The sequence below is a fragment of the Protopterus annectens genome, chromosome 13.part0 (assembly GCF_019279795.1).
Source record: "Protopterus annectens isolate FY-2018-M chromosome 13.part0, PAN1.0, whole genome shotgun sequence".
NCBI classification, from domain to species: Eukaryota; Metazoa; Chordata; order Ceratodontiformes; family Protopteridae; genus Protopterus; species Protopterus annectens.
Window position 1 is genome coordinate 849,561,456 of NC_056747.1, and position 16,333 is coordinate 849,577,788.

The window sequence follows — 16,333 nt, forward strand, 5'->3', positions numbered from 1 at the left end:
TACTTGTATGAACCTACTCTAATATAAAATATAAATGTATACAAGTAGTAGTAACATGCTTTAAAAAACTACTTGTATGAACCTACTCTAATATAAAACATAAATGTATACAAGTAGTAGTAACATGCTTTAAAAACTACTTGTATGAACCTACTCTAATATAAAACATAAATGTATACAAGTAGTAGTAACATGCTTTAAAAACTACTTGTATGAACCTACTCTAATATAAAACATAAATGTATACAAGTAGTAGTAACATGCTTTAAAAACTACTTGTATGAACCTACTCTAATATAAAACATAAATGTATACAAGTAGTAGTAACATGCTTTAAAAACTACTTGTATGAACCTACTCTAATATAAAACATAAATGTATACAAGTAGTAGTAACATGCTTTAAAAACTACTTGTATGAACCTACTCTAATATAAAACATAAATGTATACAAGTAGTAGTAACATGCTTTAAAACTACTTGTATGAACCTACTCTAATATAAAATATAAATGTATACAAGTAGTAGTAACATGCTTTAAAAACTACTTGTATGAACCTACTCTAATATAAAACATAAATGTATACAAGTAGTAGTAACATGCTTTAAAAACTACTTGTATGAACCTACTCTAATATAAAATATAAATGTATACAAGTAGTAGTAACATGCTTTAAAAACTACTTGTATGAACCTACTCTAATATAAAACATAAATGTATACAAGTAGTAGTAACATGCTTTAAAAACTACTTGTATGAACCTACTCTAATATAAAACATAAATGTATACAAGTAGTAGTAACATGCTTTAAAAACTACTTGTATGAACCTACTCTAATATAAACATAAATGTATACAAGTAGTAGTAACATGCTTTAAAAACTACTTGTATGAACCTACTCTAATATAAAATATAAATGTATACAAGTAGTAGTAACATGCTTTAAAACTACTTGTATGAACCTACTCTAATATAAAATATAAATGTATACAAGTAGTAGTAACATGCTTTAAAACTACTTGTATGAACCTACTCTAATATAAAACATAAATGTATACAAGTAGTAGTAACATGCTTTAAAAACTACTTGTATGAACCTACTCTAATATAAAATATAAATGTATACAAGTAGTAGTAACATGCTTTAAAAACTACTTGTATGAACCTACTCTAATATAAAATATAAATGTATACAAGTAGTAGTAACATGCTTTAAAAACTACTTGTATGAACCTACTCTAATATAAAATATAAATGTATACAAGTAGTAGTAACATGCTTTAAAAACTACTTGTATGAACCTACTCTAATATAAAACATAAATGTATACAAGTAGTAGTAACATGCTTTAAAAACTACTTGTATGAACCTACTCTAATATAAAACATAAATGTATACAAGTAGAAGTAACATGCTTTAAAACTACTTGTATGAACCTACTCTAATATAAAACATAAATGTATACAAGTAGTAGTAACATGCTTTAAAAACTACTTGTATGAACCTACTCTAATATAAAACATAAATGTATACAAGTAGTAGTAACATGCTTTAAAACCTACTTGTATGAACCTAGTCTAATATAAAACATAAATGTATACAAGTAGTAGTAACATGCTTTAAAACCTACTTGTATGAACCTACTCTAATATAAAACATAAATGTATACAAGTAGTAGTAACATGCTTTAAAACTACTTGTATGTACCTACTATAATATAAAAGATAAATGTATACAAGTAGTAGTAACATGCTTTAAAAGGTACTTGTATGAACCTACTCTAATATAAAACATAAATGTATACAAGTAGTAGTAACATGCTTTAAGAACTACTTGTATGAACCTACTCTAATATAAAACATAAATGTATACAAGTAGTAGTAACATGCTTTAAGAACTACTTGTATGAACCTACTCTAATATAAAACATAAATGTATACAAGTAGTAGTAACATGCTTTAAAAACTACTTGTATGAACCTACTCTAATATAAAACATAAATGTATACAAGTAGTAGTAACATGCTTTAAAGACTACTTGTATGAACCTACTCTAATATAAAACATAAATGTATACAAGTAGTAGTAACATGCTTTAAAACTACTTGTATGAACCTAATCTAATATAAAAGAGAAATGTATACAAGTAGTAGTAACATGCTTTAAAAACTACTTGTATGAACCTACTCTAATATAAAACATAAATGTATACAAGTAGTAGTAACATGCTTCAAAAACTACTTGTATGAACCTACTCTAATATAAAACATAAATGTATACAAGTAGTAGTAACATGCTTTAAAAACTACTTGTATGAACCTACTCTAATATAAAACATAAATGTATACAAGTAGTAGTAACATGCTTTAAAACTACTTGTATGAACCTACTCTAATATAAAACATAAATGTATACAAGTAGTAGTAACATGCTTTAAAACTACTTGTATGAACCTACTCTAATATAAAATATAAATGTATACAAGTAGTAGTAACCTGCTTTAAAAACTACTTGTATGAACCTACACTAATATGAAACATAAATGTATACAAGTAGTAGTAACATGCTTTAAAAACTACTTGTATGAACCTACTCTAATATAAAACATAAATGTATACAAGTAGTAGTAACATGCTTCAAAAACTACTTGTATGAACCTACTCTAATATAAAACATATAAATGTATACAAGTAGTAGTAACATGCTTTAAAAACTACTTGTATGAACCTACTCTAATATAAAACATAAATGTATACAAGTAGTAGTAACATGCTTTAAAAAACTACTTGTATGAACCTACTCTAATATAAAACATAAATGTATACAAGTAGTAGTAACATGCTTTAAAAACTACTTGTATGAACCTACTCTAATATAAAACATAAATGTATACAAGTAGTAGTAACATGCTTTAAAACTACTTGTATGAACCTACTCTAATATAAAACATAAATGTATACAAGTAGTAGTAACATGCTTTAAAAACTACTTGTATGAACCTACTCTAATATAAAACATAAATGTATACAAGTAGTAGTAACATGCTTTAAAAACTACTTGTATGAACCTACTCTAATATAAAACATAAATGTATACAAGTAGTAGTAACATGCTTTAAAACTACTTGTATGAACCTACTCTAATATAAAACATAAATGTATACAAGTAGTAGTAACATGCTTTAAAACTACTTGTATGAACCTACTCTAATATAAAACATAAATGTATACAAGTAGTAGTAACATGCTTTAAGAACTACTTGTATGAACCTAGTCTAATATAAAACATAAATGTATACAAGTAGTAGTAACATGCTTTAAGAACTACTTGTATGAACCTAGTCTAATATAAAACATAAATGTATACAAGTAGTAGTAACATGCTTTAAAAACTACTTGTATGAACCTAGTCTAATATAAAACATAAATGTATACAAGTAGTAGTAACATGCTTTAAAAACTACTTGTATGAACCTACTCTAATATAAAACATAAATGTATACAAGTAGTAGTAACATGCTTTAAAAACTACTTGTATGAACCTACTCTAATATAAAACATAAATGTATACAAGTACTAGTAACATGCTTTAAAAACTACTTTGCATCCATTAGGTACATTTTCCATTTGTTTCTTGTCAACCTAAATATTTGCTTACATTGGTTATCATTTATCAAACTTACTGGATGGGACTAGTTAACTGCTAGATTGGGTCTATATCATAAACCCAAAAGACAAACACCGAACACGTATAGATCGACACATAAAGAGAGATCTACAATTACAGTGAAACACGTATTCAATGAAAGTGGAAACACCGAACGTGTTTCCTTAACCAACAGCACCATGCAGGCATACTAAAATTAAGTCAATAAAATTAAAATAAAATACTTTTGCAGGGGGCAAGCCCCCCTGCAACTCCCCCCCCTCCACTACTTAAATATACTAACTCCAAGACTGCATAACAGTGGGGAAAAGGATATATTTCATTATCCCCAGGATCGCGCTGCTGGCTAAAGAAACACGTTCAGTGTATCCACTTTCACTGAATATGTGCTTCACTGTAATTGTAGATCACTCTTTATGTGTCAGTCTATATGTGTTCGGTGTTTATGTCTTTCGGGTTTATGATATAGACCCACTAGATTTAAGTTTATGATATGTATTGGGAGTAAATGTCAGTTACACAAAAGCAACTCTGCTCTGCTGAATGTAATCCAGATGTGGACAGCAGATTGAAATTAGTAGTAATATTGCACCTACCAAGTGCAAATAGAAATATTAGAGTTGAAAGACTATACATTCCTAAAATATGGGTGGGTGGATGAAGTAAAATTGCAAGAATCCTTCATAACTAACCCAAATCCCCAAAATATTTCTATTCTATTTTCTTTTAGAAAAAAAATAAAACACTTGGGCAGACAAGCACTCAAAAAACTATTTTCCTTAGGAGCCTGCACCTTGGCACCCTCCCTAATACTTTAAATAATCATCCCCAAAATCAAAGCATACTTTTTGTTGATGTAATACTGCTGGAATGAAGTGGCTGCTCTGATGAAACAGACTTTTTACCATTTGTTAAGTAGAATTATTAAACCAAAATGTGTATCCAGTCCCATGGCTGTGTTGATCTTAGACTGGGAGATTTTGGAATCACCCTAACAAATGAGATAGCTTTATCTTTGCATCTCAGTATCAGTCAGTATTTATGAAAGCCTGCATTTTTTGGCCCACATGAGGATATCTGAGCCTGGGTTAATGAACATGCTGTCTGCCACAGAACCAAGACCTTTTCCTGCTACTCACCCTATTTGCATCTTCTTCTAGCAGTCATGGTAGGAAAGCACCAAAGTTTGATGGTGAAACAAAAAGGTTAGACCTAGGCTTAATAAGTGCAGTTGTGGTTGCTAAGCACAGTAGATAGCATTTTTGCTTTGTAGCCTTGCATAATGTCAAGAATTCCAACAACTGGCAAAGATGTAACAGAACAGTTTACCACTTACAATTTACTTTTATATTGACTTGAAAAAAAGAAAACAATGAAAGAGTATTATTTGAAAGATTATTCAGTGGGTCATCAATTAAAAGATATCTAGAACACAGTCAAAAGATATAAAGTCAAGCAACACAAGTCTAGGCCTAAAGCACTCAACCATGTTTGCACCCTTGATGGTGACATTCTTGATGACAACTGAAAAGCTGACCTCAGAATCTTCAGATAGTGTCCCCCCAAGTCCTTGATGGTGACATTCTTGATAATAACTGAAAAGCTGATCTAAGAATCTTCAGATAGTGTCCCCCCCAAGTCCTTGATGGTGACATTCTTGATGACAACTGAAAAGCTGACCTCAGAATCTTTGGATAGTACCCCCCTCCCCCAAAGTTCTCCACTCCTTCCTCTCAATTGTTATGTTTAGGCACAGCTCTATGATTTTGGCCCACAGATGTAGACTTGCACCTCCTAGATTTACTGATTTCTTCATAATGTCAGACCTGGTTATCTAAATATACCTTACTAAATAAATAAGTTGAATCTACACAAAGATTCTCTGTCAATTACCATTAGGGACTGGAATAGAAAGAACTGTTATTGTGAAAAATAAGAAAATGTTTATTTTTATGACCATCTGCCATGGAGTTTAAGAGTCAGTGCTATGATATTTAATGTGCAAAAATTGACAGGTATGCTCCCTTCCTGGAGGTGAACCCAGGTTTTGTTTAGAACCTCACAGATGGCTAGCAGTGGCCATAGAATTATCAATGGTGGTAATAGGTTCTGGCATAAGCTCATTCCATTGACTTAAGGTTTGACTATGGTGCTATAGTTCTCCTATTATTAGTGGGCATTTTCACACAATGCTGCCTCCTAGCTCTCCAGACAGGGGATGGCTCTTCCAAGGGGTCTGCTTGTACCAGCTCTGCCTTGAGCTCAATATTCTGTATTCCGACTCTAATTGCTTTATATAATTTATTTCTCTTTATTAAACATTCACTGAGCCACTGCAGTCTAGTAATTTTAGTCTGGTAGATTGTCTGGTACTATTATCAGGTCTGGCATCATCCCATAATGTTGATGATCTCATCTCTGGCAGTGACCCCCACACCAAGCTGACACTGCCAATGATGACCTTCCCACTGCTAGTGCACATTTGTTTGTCCCAGGGCTAGAGCATTTGTGAGTTTTGTTTTTGGCTACTAAAGTAGTTACATGGACAGAGCAGTGGTGCAGCGGTAGCATTGTCACCTCACAGCAAGAGGTTCTCTTGTTCGATTCTTGGCTGGGGTGCCTTCTCTGTGGAGTTTTCATGTCCACCCTGCATTCATGTGGGTTTCCTCTGGGTGCTCTGGTTTCCTCCCACAGTACAAACACATGCATCTAGTACATTTCTCCCTGGGCCTCCACTGAAAATTGGTTTTGTTCCAAGTCGGGCTTTCTTGGTAAACAAATGTTAAATAAATAAAAAAAAAATAAAATGTATCCATTTAGGAAAGTTAAGTGTTCTAGAGCTATTCAAACTACATCATTGTTAAACCATTAGGATTTATGGAACAGGAGGTCATCTGGTTTGGCATTTTTATAGACAGGTGGTATTCCATCACCTCAATCTACTGAATCTGTAGTTACCTCTCCTTGGACATTCACTGACAATAGTTGGGGAGTTCACTTCCCAAATCCTTTCCTGAGGCCCTGTCTGTGTTTCTAGTAGGAACTCAGGGAATTAGGCCTGTGCCAATCGGTAAAAAAGACAAAAAAAAAACAACACTAAGGCAACTTCAACAGACATAATCTCTGAGTCATGTTCAACATGGTTACACTCTCATTCATTCACCCCTTGCATTTGAAAGTAACATATTTTTTCTGCATTTGAGAACTACATTTAACTACATTTCTTTTGTTTAGTTGCTTATTTGTTTATTTATTTAGTTTTATTAACAAGTGTGAACTGATCAATAAGTGCCCATTTCATCCTCTGTATAAGTGATATACTAACGTTGTGTTCACAAGATATAATGACGAAAGGTTTAGACAGCAAGTATGTGATCCAAAGTTTAACACAAAATGCTTGTATTTCTTAACAACCATAATATTTACTGTAATTGCTTGAAGGTAGAGAGACATATGTGACTGGATGTGAAAGCCCACTATAAATTCTAAGTTTGAGAGACATTTAGAGAGTTTTCCACAAAGAAAATATTGGAGTTACACAGTTTAACCTACACGGCTAGGTTAAGGGTGACTGTGTATACAGTCTCCTTAACCTATACGTATAGCCCTATTTACTTTGTGAAAAAGCTTTGGGCTTTCTCTAGCTATGCAAGGTTCTTCATTATGGAAGTGCCAAGAGCTGTACTGGACTCTGTAACCGGGCAGATCAGTGATGTACAGAGAGCCACAACTGTTTGTTTGGATCATCCTTTTTGTATTAGATGAGACATCCTGAATATGTTTGTAATCCCTGTGAAAACATGCTGCTAAGCCTGTCATATCTAAACGTATGACTATGTCCTCCTTGAATATACAACTATCAGTTTTATAATCACAGTTTACATTATTTATTTATTTGTCTTTGTTTACTGGGAAAGTCTGACCAGGCAAAGCCCATTTTCAGTAGAAGCCTGCTGGGAAAAGCTGCAGAAGGTACATTTAAGATACTTGTGACATGTTTTTACAAAGATAGATTATAGATTATATCTGGATGTCTTAAGAACTATCAGGTAATCATTCTGTAGTGACACTATACAAAGATAAAACAGTAGTCAGCTTTAGAGACTGCATTTCTGTATGGTGAACAGAAGATTACAGTCTATTAAACATCATAAAGCACTGCTACAGCTGCATTAAAGGCAACAATACTTCCCTCCTTGCAGTCATAACTATATTTTGTTATCCACAGTTATCCACTTTTTCTTTTAAAAAATACCAGATAACAAGTCCCTTCTGTGAGCCCTGTGGTACTCCACTGGTAATTTACCCCGTATCTGAATATTTTCCTCTCTGTGTTTAATTACATAACCAGTTTCTGATCCAATCACTTATGTAGCAATTCACTTTCATCTCTTTATCTTGTCCAGTAACCTAAATTATGTTTCATGCGAAATATGTTTGCTAGATATAGATACAATGTGAGAATTGTCAGGCTTTTCACTTATGACAGCTGTTACCTGGTCAAATGTTGCTACTAAGTATAACAAAGCAGGATATTATCTTTAGAAATCCTCATTAATCTGGATCTAAGAGTAAGAGGTTTCCAATTTATTTATTTAACAGATCCTTGACTACTCTTCCTTAATTTTAGAGCATATGCATGTTAAACTAAAGGGTCAGTAATCTGAAGGCAACATATCCTCCCTTTTTGGAACTACCCACTGCTTTCTGTGATATTCCTGTAACATACAAATATTTCTCTAATTTATTAAAAGTATTCTAAATGGTCTGGCAATGTTATTTTTTCTTTTGTATAATAAAGATTCTGAAATGTATCAGGCTATAGGGAGTTGCTTAGCATTCTTGATTTTAAAGGCATGCTGTTTAGTGAATTGGTGGTCCTTACTTGTGCCTGCATATAAGCATGCAGTGAGTGAGTGATTGCATGCATGTGGCCAGACATGGACCAGTGTCCAAAACCTGTCACAGTCATATTTCACTTATGAAAAAAGTATTATAAAAATATTTTTTTGCAATACGTGCCTAGCTACAAGAGCTAATAGAAACTTTTTCAAATTTAGTAAAACATGTTTAAAAAATAAAAAATATAATTTTGCAGCACGTGTTTTAAATAACTTCATTAAAACAGACACTATATAATAGCAATAAGGCCTTCCAGGAAATGTTATTGTACAATAATGTGACACCTGGTCTGATGGAAGCACTAGCTTTGCCATGTTCTTCACCCCGTGCCATATATGACATTCTTATGCAATAACACATAAATTGTTGTGTGCCTTATTGTATAAGCAACTACAGAAAGTGGAAAAAATAACTTTTTAAGAATTGCTTATATTTACATTTAAGTAAAAGATGCAGATTGATAATATGAGGAAATATACCACAGAAAAGAACCTAGAAGCATTTCTATTTATTTCAGTATTTCATGCAGTTATTCTTTTCACAATATAATGCTAAAAAGTAAAGTTGCATGTAGAATAGTGTAACAACTCGTTTCTCCATCCATCCTCCTTTAGTTCTTATGAGGATGGTCGTATACTTGCCTCATGCTTACTTAAACTCACTTAATGCCTTTTACCCTTTAACCTGTTCAGGAAGGTTGTTCCAATGATGTACAACTCTTATGTGAAATATTATCTGAGCTGGGTAATCTCAAATTGTGCCATCTTCCCTTCTTACATCTCTTATTTTTAAAAATGGTGACTAATTGGATTCTGAGGATTCTGGTGTAGCACTTAAAATTTTCTTTTATGCCTCACCTCTTCCTTTTGTACTTGGTTTCTTCTTACATTTCGTCTGATGCAGAAAATGAGCTATTTTGTTGGTCTCCTCCAAAATGGCTGTATCCTGTCAATACCAGTATACTGAGGAAGTCTCCAGAAATGTATATATTACTATGATGAAGTAGGTGGGGTCTTAGTAACCATAAAGAGGGCTAATAATTTCTTCTTTTCTACTGATAACATTTCTTCTTCTAAGTATCAGTACTCTGTTAGTCTTCCTTACTAATTTCTCATGCTGCTAGTTTTCTTACTTTCATGCCACCTGATGTGACTTCTTCATGACAATTTCTTCTTTTCTTGCTTCTTTTTCCAACATGAAATGTAGACTGGATTTCTGTTTCCCACATGCATTGTTTTGCTTATTTTATTGAAATCTAAGGTATCTTGTTTATGGGTATTCCTTCAGTCTTTACAAGCTTCTTCTCATTTGTTCATCTTTTTTATCAATCCTTTTGCATATGGTTGGCAAGAAAAAAAAATCTTCTCTGGACCTCTAAACTGAAACAAGTAGTCTGCTATATTAAATGCAACATACACTCACTTCACATTAAAAGCTTTGGCTGAGCTGTAAATGCAATATTGACACTTGCCAGTCAGACCCCCTTTGCCTTAGTTATGGCTCTGGCCTATGGTATCTCATGGAATTAGCATCCTTACTCCTGATTTAACTCCATTTAGAACAACCTTCTGTGGCTTATGATCTAGTCAAGAAAGATGCTGGCTATCTTCTACAAAATGAATAATGCTTATTTCCTATCAGAGCCATGGAGGGGAAAGGCCTGATTCCTGTATATCTTCATGAATTTGATTACAAGGGCTTTCACTTTGGCCTAGCTTTGGTCTCAAGTGTGTTTGCCAAATACCAGTCATTCTTGGCCGCAGTATTGCAGTATCGGTGTTTGCTGCTATTTCTGCACCTGACTCACCAGCTTATACTAGTAAAGCCAAAGAGCTCTCATCAGTTTGAATTCTCCTGTTTGCAGCCTTGGCCCCAGTCTTTAGGTGTTTTTATCAAGTGAGACCAGTCCTTCCACTGCCCAGCTCAATAACTTCAGTTTGTAGAAGCAGTCACAGTCTATAGCCTTGTAGCTGCAGGACTGCATCCAGGAAAGAGCTTGTCTAGCTGTGTGGGTGGTATCTCAGAGAAGAGTCCAAGCTAGGGTGCTTTTTCTGCTCTTCGGCGTGATGATGTTGCTTCTTGCCTGTCAAATATAAGGGGTCTGCACTAAATGGGCAGAAACAGGTTACTTTAGAACTGCCACAATGGGCAGAAACAGGTTACTTTAGAACTGCCACATCATTTTAGATTTTCTGCAGCTGACCAACTTTAGCAGGCATGTCATAGTTTTCAGTGGTCATCAAGTCTCAGTTTTCTGGACTTATACCCTGTCACCCAGTCTAACACAGTCCTTTATCACAGATAGCTTCCTGTTGAAATAGGAGACTCTCTCACTCTCAGGTCCTCTGACTATTTTAGGCTCCTGGGAATCACTGAAAAAGCATACAAGTATCTTCATTTCATCAGTTTAGCAATCAAGGTGGTGCTTTATGATCTGCAAGCTGTAGTTCTGATCTTCAAAGTTACTCCACTCCTACTTTTCAGGTCAGACACCATTGCATCAATCTATTCCATCCATCTCAAACATTTAGCACAAGATTTCAGGATCAAGTCAGAACTAATGGGCAACAAAGGCATTTTCAGTTGTTCATATTCCCAGAGCAGAGAACTCCCTGGAAGATGTTGTCAGCTACAGCTTCAGACAGTTTGAAGACCACCACATCACTCATGCAATGTAGAACATTTTCACTTTTGGAGTTGTCATCATTTGCATCTCTTTGTGAAGAACTTAATTCAAGAGAAAAATTATACTTTGTTTTCATCTGAAGTACACTGGATGATATTTTATTACCTTTAATTTCAAAATATACTTAGTCTAATCGAGACTTTTCACATTTTTATAGATGAGGCATACACTTGTTTCTTTTAAAACTTTTTGCATTAGAAATAAATGTAATATTTTAGAGCCATGGACTACTCAAAATAACCCTGAAATCGCAGTTACTGAACTGTGGAGGAAATCAAGTTCTCTTATTTCAACATTTATTGATCAAACTATCAGTCATTTCAAAATCACAGCCCTTGAGTAAGAGCAGGGGAATGAATTTCACTTCTACAGAATCACATTTAATTTTTTACTGTGCACTAGATTTCTCACCAAATATAATGTCTAAAACCTTAATTGGTTAGTATGTGTTTGTGCTATTGGAGGCAACCTTAAATGAAAAACTGCATTAGTTTATATTTATCATCTGTTTTCTTAATAAGCATTACTATTAATATGAGGGTATATGCTTTAAATCTGCAGAGCTGACACTAGTAATATGTCAGAGAAAGAGTTATAGTCTTTTGATCTGTATCGCTACCTTGAATAAAAATTATATATATATATATATATATATATATATGTTCTTTGACCTTAAAAGCATATAGAATTGAATACTGTTGCTTAGGGCCATCCACAACAAAATAAGGTTCACACTGAATGGATGGAGAGCAGGGTTATAAACATTGTCTTCACAGGATCTCACACACCTCACTCTGAGCACAGTGCCTTACAGTACTAGCTTGCCAACAGTGACTGCAATGTGGCAAAAACTCTTGCTTTCACAACTTTTATTATGTTTTCATCAAGAGGCTACAATAATTTTCAGGAGTGCCTAATACTTCCTTTCAGTGTAATAACTTTTTTCCTGGTTTAATGTTACAACATGCATGGGTATGGGTGCATTAACGTTCCCAAACATGGAATCTTCATGGAACAATTCTGTAAGTAAACACATGTATAGTAACATCCCTTAGCTACCTGTGGCACATGTACGACCAAACCATGTGCTGCCTTGACCACCACGACTTCATTCATCTCCTGCCACTAGAATTGCATCCAGCACTTGATCTTTTCACTTGACTATTATGTAAAGTGTCATTACATGGAAGGAATGGTCAAAGAGGCTGAATTTTAGTGTTTCCCTGCTGACCATGTCTGCAGAGCAGCAGGTTTCACATCTAACTATAGGTCAGGTTATATATATATCCACAGACAGAAACTGGGCTTGCAGTATGTTAACATCAAAGAACCCTGGATGTTCTACACTATGGGCCATGCCTTTCAGATCCATTCTACCATCCCATGTTTTTGTATACAGTAGTTACATGACTGGCATTGCAGAACCCGAAATGAGCTTTAAAGGCAGATGATAAAGGAAAACAGAACCTATGATTTTATGGACATTTAAGAAGTTACTTTTTTAGCCTATATTATTGTCTGGAACTATGAACTTATTATTTGCTCTTCCCAATCTGTCTCTGCAGTCAGCTTGGTTGAAATGGGCATTCTGAGACAATATGGTAATTGTCTCATGTTTGCTGACTTACTACTTAAAAAAGCTGAAACAGTGCGTGAGAGATGTAATTGTATAATGTTATTGCAGGCGAAGCTCTCACTTGAAGCCTCTACAAAAAACAAGTGGGCTATCAGTATGGCACAACACCATACTGCACCAATTGTACAAAGGTCATTCCAAATACATAGACCTACATATGCTGAGGCTTTTAAAAACAACCTACCTAAACCACAAATGCCTGTTAAATGTAACCTAAGACACAAGTACCCTCAGTAATCTACAAATGAAATACACAGTGCAGATGCACCCATCATGAAATACACATCTAAAAGTCACAGTCATTTGATTCAAAAGCCCATAAGACAGACTAGCACATACTCCAGTATCCCAATCATACATGACTCCATAGTGAGACACACTAATGCACTACACACCAGGCTGTGCAAGGACAGGGTCATGGTCATTTGCCTTTTAGGTGCCAGTATTCATCACATCACACATGCATTCAAGCCACTGCAACACTAGTACACATATGACACAATCTTTTTACATGTGGATGTTAATGACTTGCGACATACCTCCCTAGGGTATATGAAGAGAGAGAGATGCTGGAGCTTTCAGAATATGTGTCAGACACAGATATGAACCTAGCCCTGAGCAGTATTCGACCATCACCAAGAATGATGCCACAATATGAACACAAGATAATTGATCTCAACAATTTGCTTAGCTTATCGTGTCATTCAAAAGGGTTACAATATATATCAGCCTGGGAGGAGATGGTAGACAGCACTAATGGCTTTGCCAGAAATGGCCTGTGCCTCCCTGAAGGCTTTTGTATATTGGCTAAGACCTTGTCCACTTCATAGTGCCTTTTTAGGCCAAGTCAGCCTTCTAAATCCGTCAACGTAACTAAACAGAATCCAGCACATGTTAAGGTATTGCTGTCCAATGCTAGGATCCTCAACAAAAAAACTTCACACCCTGCAGGCATTATTTCCCTTGAAAAATGTTAAAATATACATCATTGCACAGACCTGGTTGAAGACTGGTGAAAGCATATCAGTACAGGACTTCAATGCCTATCATTTATACAGGCCCACCATATTAGATGAATGCACTAAAGATGAACGTGCCTCTATACTCTTAAAAATTCTCACCTCCCATCCTAATTAGACAAGATAAAGAACTTGAACACCTCCATGTCCAACATACTATGAATTAAGCCCTTTATCCTATCATAGCTAACTACAGCCCTCCAAGGCACATACCTTTTACCTAAGTACTATGGAGTCCTCATGTTTTAAGCCAAACATCATTCTCATAGGTGACTTTAACTATCCCTGCAAAAACTAGGAATCTTATATGTCCTCACACATGTATACTCAGACATCATCGATACAAACTCTGTGAATCAGTTAATCTACACACCAAGAAGGGGGTGATATAATCCTAGACTTGTCATTACCAATATGTGGCAACTCTGGTTCTCACCAATTGTAACTTCCCCGGGATCAAATTGTAACACAAGTCAGTCACACTCACTGTATGACTAAAGCCTGAAGCTTCCTCCAATACCTCAGTATTCAGAGACTATGCTAAGGCAAATCTACTAAAACTGAATGATGATCTAGCTAAAATCAAAAGCTCCCTCCACCTTGATGACCTCACTACTTAGTAGAATCCTTTACTGCCAAATTTATGCAAATGTATATAGTTGCATAGATGCATCTATCCCCTCGGAAATAAATACAACACCAAGTTCAAAAATAAACCTCTATGGTAGAGCACTAATATAAACAGATGCCATAATAAAAGTAAAATGCATTACTCTCTAAAATAAGTCTAACTCTCAAGAAGCCAAAAATACCCTTGCTAAACAAAACAAGGAACTCCAGTTCCTGATCTAATCAAATAAAGGCAGGTATGAGGTAAAAACAGCTTCTCAGGTGACAGATCAGAAAGGCTTCTTTAACTATGTTAGAAATCTCAGAAACAACACCCAGAACTGTGCAGAGCTAACAGTATGTTTATGATCTACTCAGGCCCAGAGGATATCGCCAATCTACTAAATGACAAATTTAGCTCTAGCGTCACCCTTCTCTTCAGTATTCTCAGATTAAATACCCACATCTACAACCCTCTTCCAATCTGCCGAAAACAAGCAAGTTCTCAAGGCCAAGAATGCCACATCTGTGAGGTCAGATAATATATCAGTCTGCCTACTGGTTAGCCTGAAACATGACTTGTCAGATCCTCCACAGAAAATATTCAGTATTAGCTTCAAAACAGGCTTTGTCCCAGATGAAGGGAGGATAGCAACAGTCACTGCCTTGCTCAAAGGTGGTGCTTCAATAGACCTGGGTAGTTACAGACCCATAAGCCTGATCAGTCTCATCTGTAAGGCTGTAGAAAGATACACCCCTAAGCGTGATCAGTCTCATCTGTAAGACTATGGAAAGAATTATTATGGAACTCATAAACAGGGCTATAGGTAACCTATGGACTCTCAACTCAACTCAGTCTGGATTTATCAGGGACAAGTCCTGCCTACTTCTCCTGGTCAGTTTTGTTGAAAACATAGCAGACAAAATGGATGTGGACAAATCAGTGTACACTGTATATCTGGACCTTACAAAGGCATTCAACACCATCCCACACTCAGGCATCATAGATAAACTCTCAGCTAAATGTTAACCCCAGTATAACTCATTGGTTAGAAAACTGGCTCACAAATAGAACCCAGGAAGTAGGGATGAGCAGCTCTACCATCTCCAAAAGAGCTGTCACTAATAGGGCCCTAGTGTTCAGTCTTTGGAATGCTCTGCTTTCGCATTTATTTCTTAGAGAGCAACGTTAATGTTAAGGACTTGTGGTTGACCAGGTTTTTAGATGACTGCAGAGGATACCACGATCCTACAAAAGGCCCTGTCCCAAACAAATAGATGGTGTCAAAATCATGGACTAAAACTTAATGCCAAGAAGTATATAATCATATCCTTCATCAAACGTGACTCCCCTTGTATCTATTACAATCATAAAATACAATGCTCCCCAATCATAGAGCACAATGCTCTCTTTGGTATGTATCTGTCCAGGCATACACAGCAACTAGAGTGACCTCAGAGATTCCCTACATATAGAATATGAGGCATAACAAATATGTCTTATGCAGAGTGCCTTAAGGCCCTTTCCCTCTACTCAGTCTCCTATAGATTACTGAGGGGTGATCTATACCTGGTTTACAAGGCATCTACAAACCCCACACTTATAAATCTCCTACATATTCATAAGTTAAAGAGTAGCAGAAATGCAATGTCTTGGGACCTGAATTTTCTCTGTGACTTAATCAGAACAGCACAGATATGTGCCCCAGAGATTGCCCTTCCTATGGAGCAGGCTTCCCATCTATGTGAAGGTGAGTTAATCTATTACCTAGTTTAAGTGCAATGTAGACCAGTGGATGGGGAATGTGAAATTTA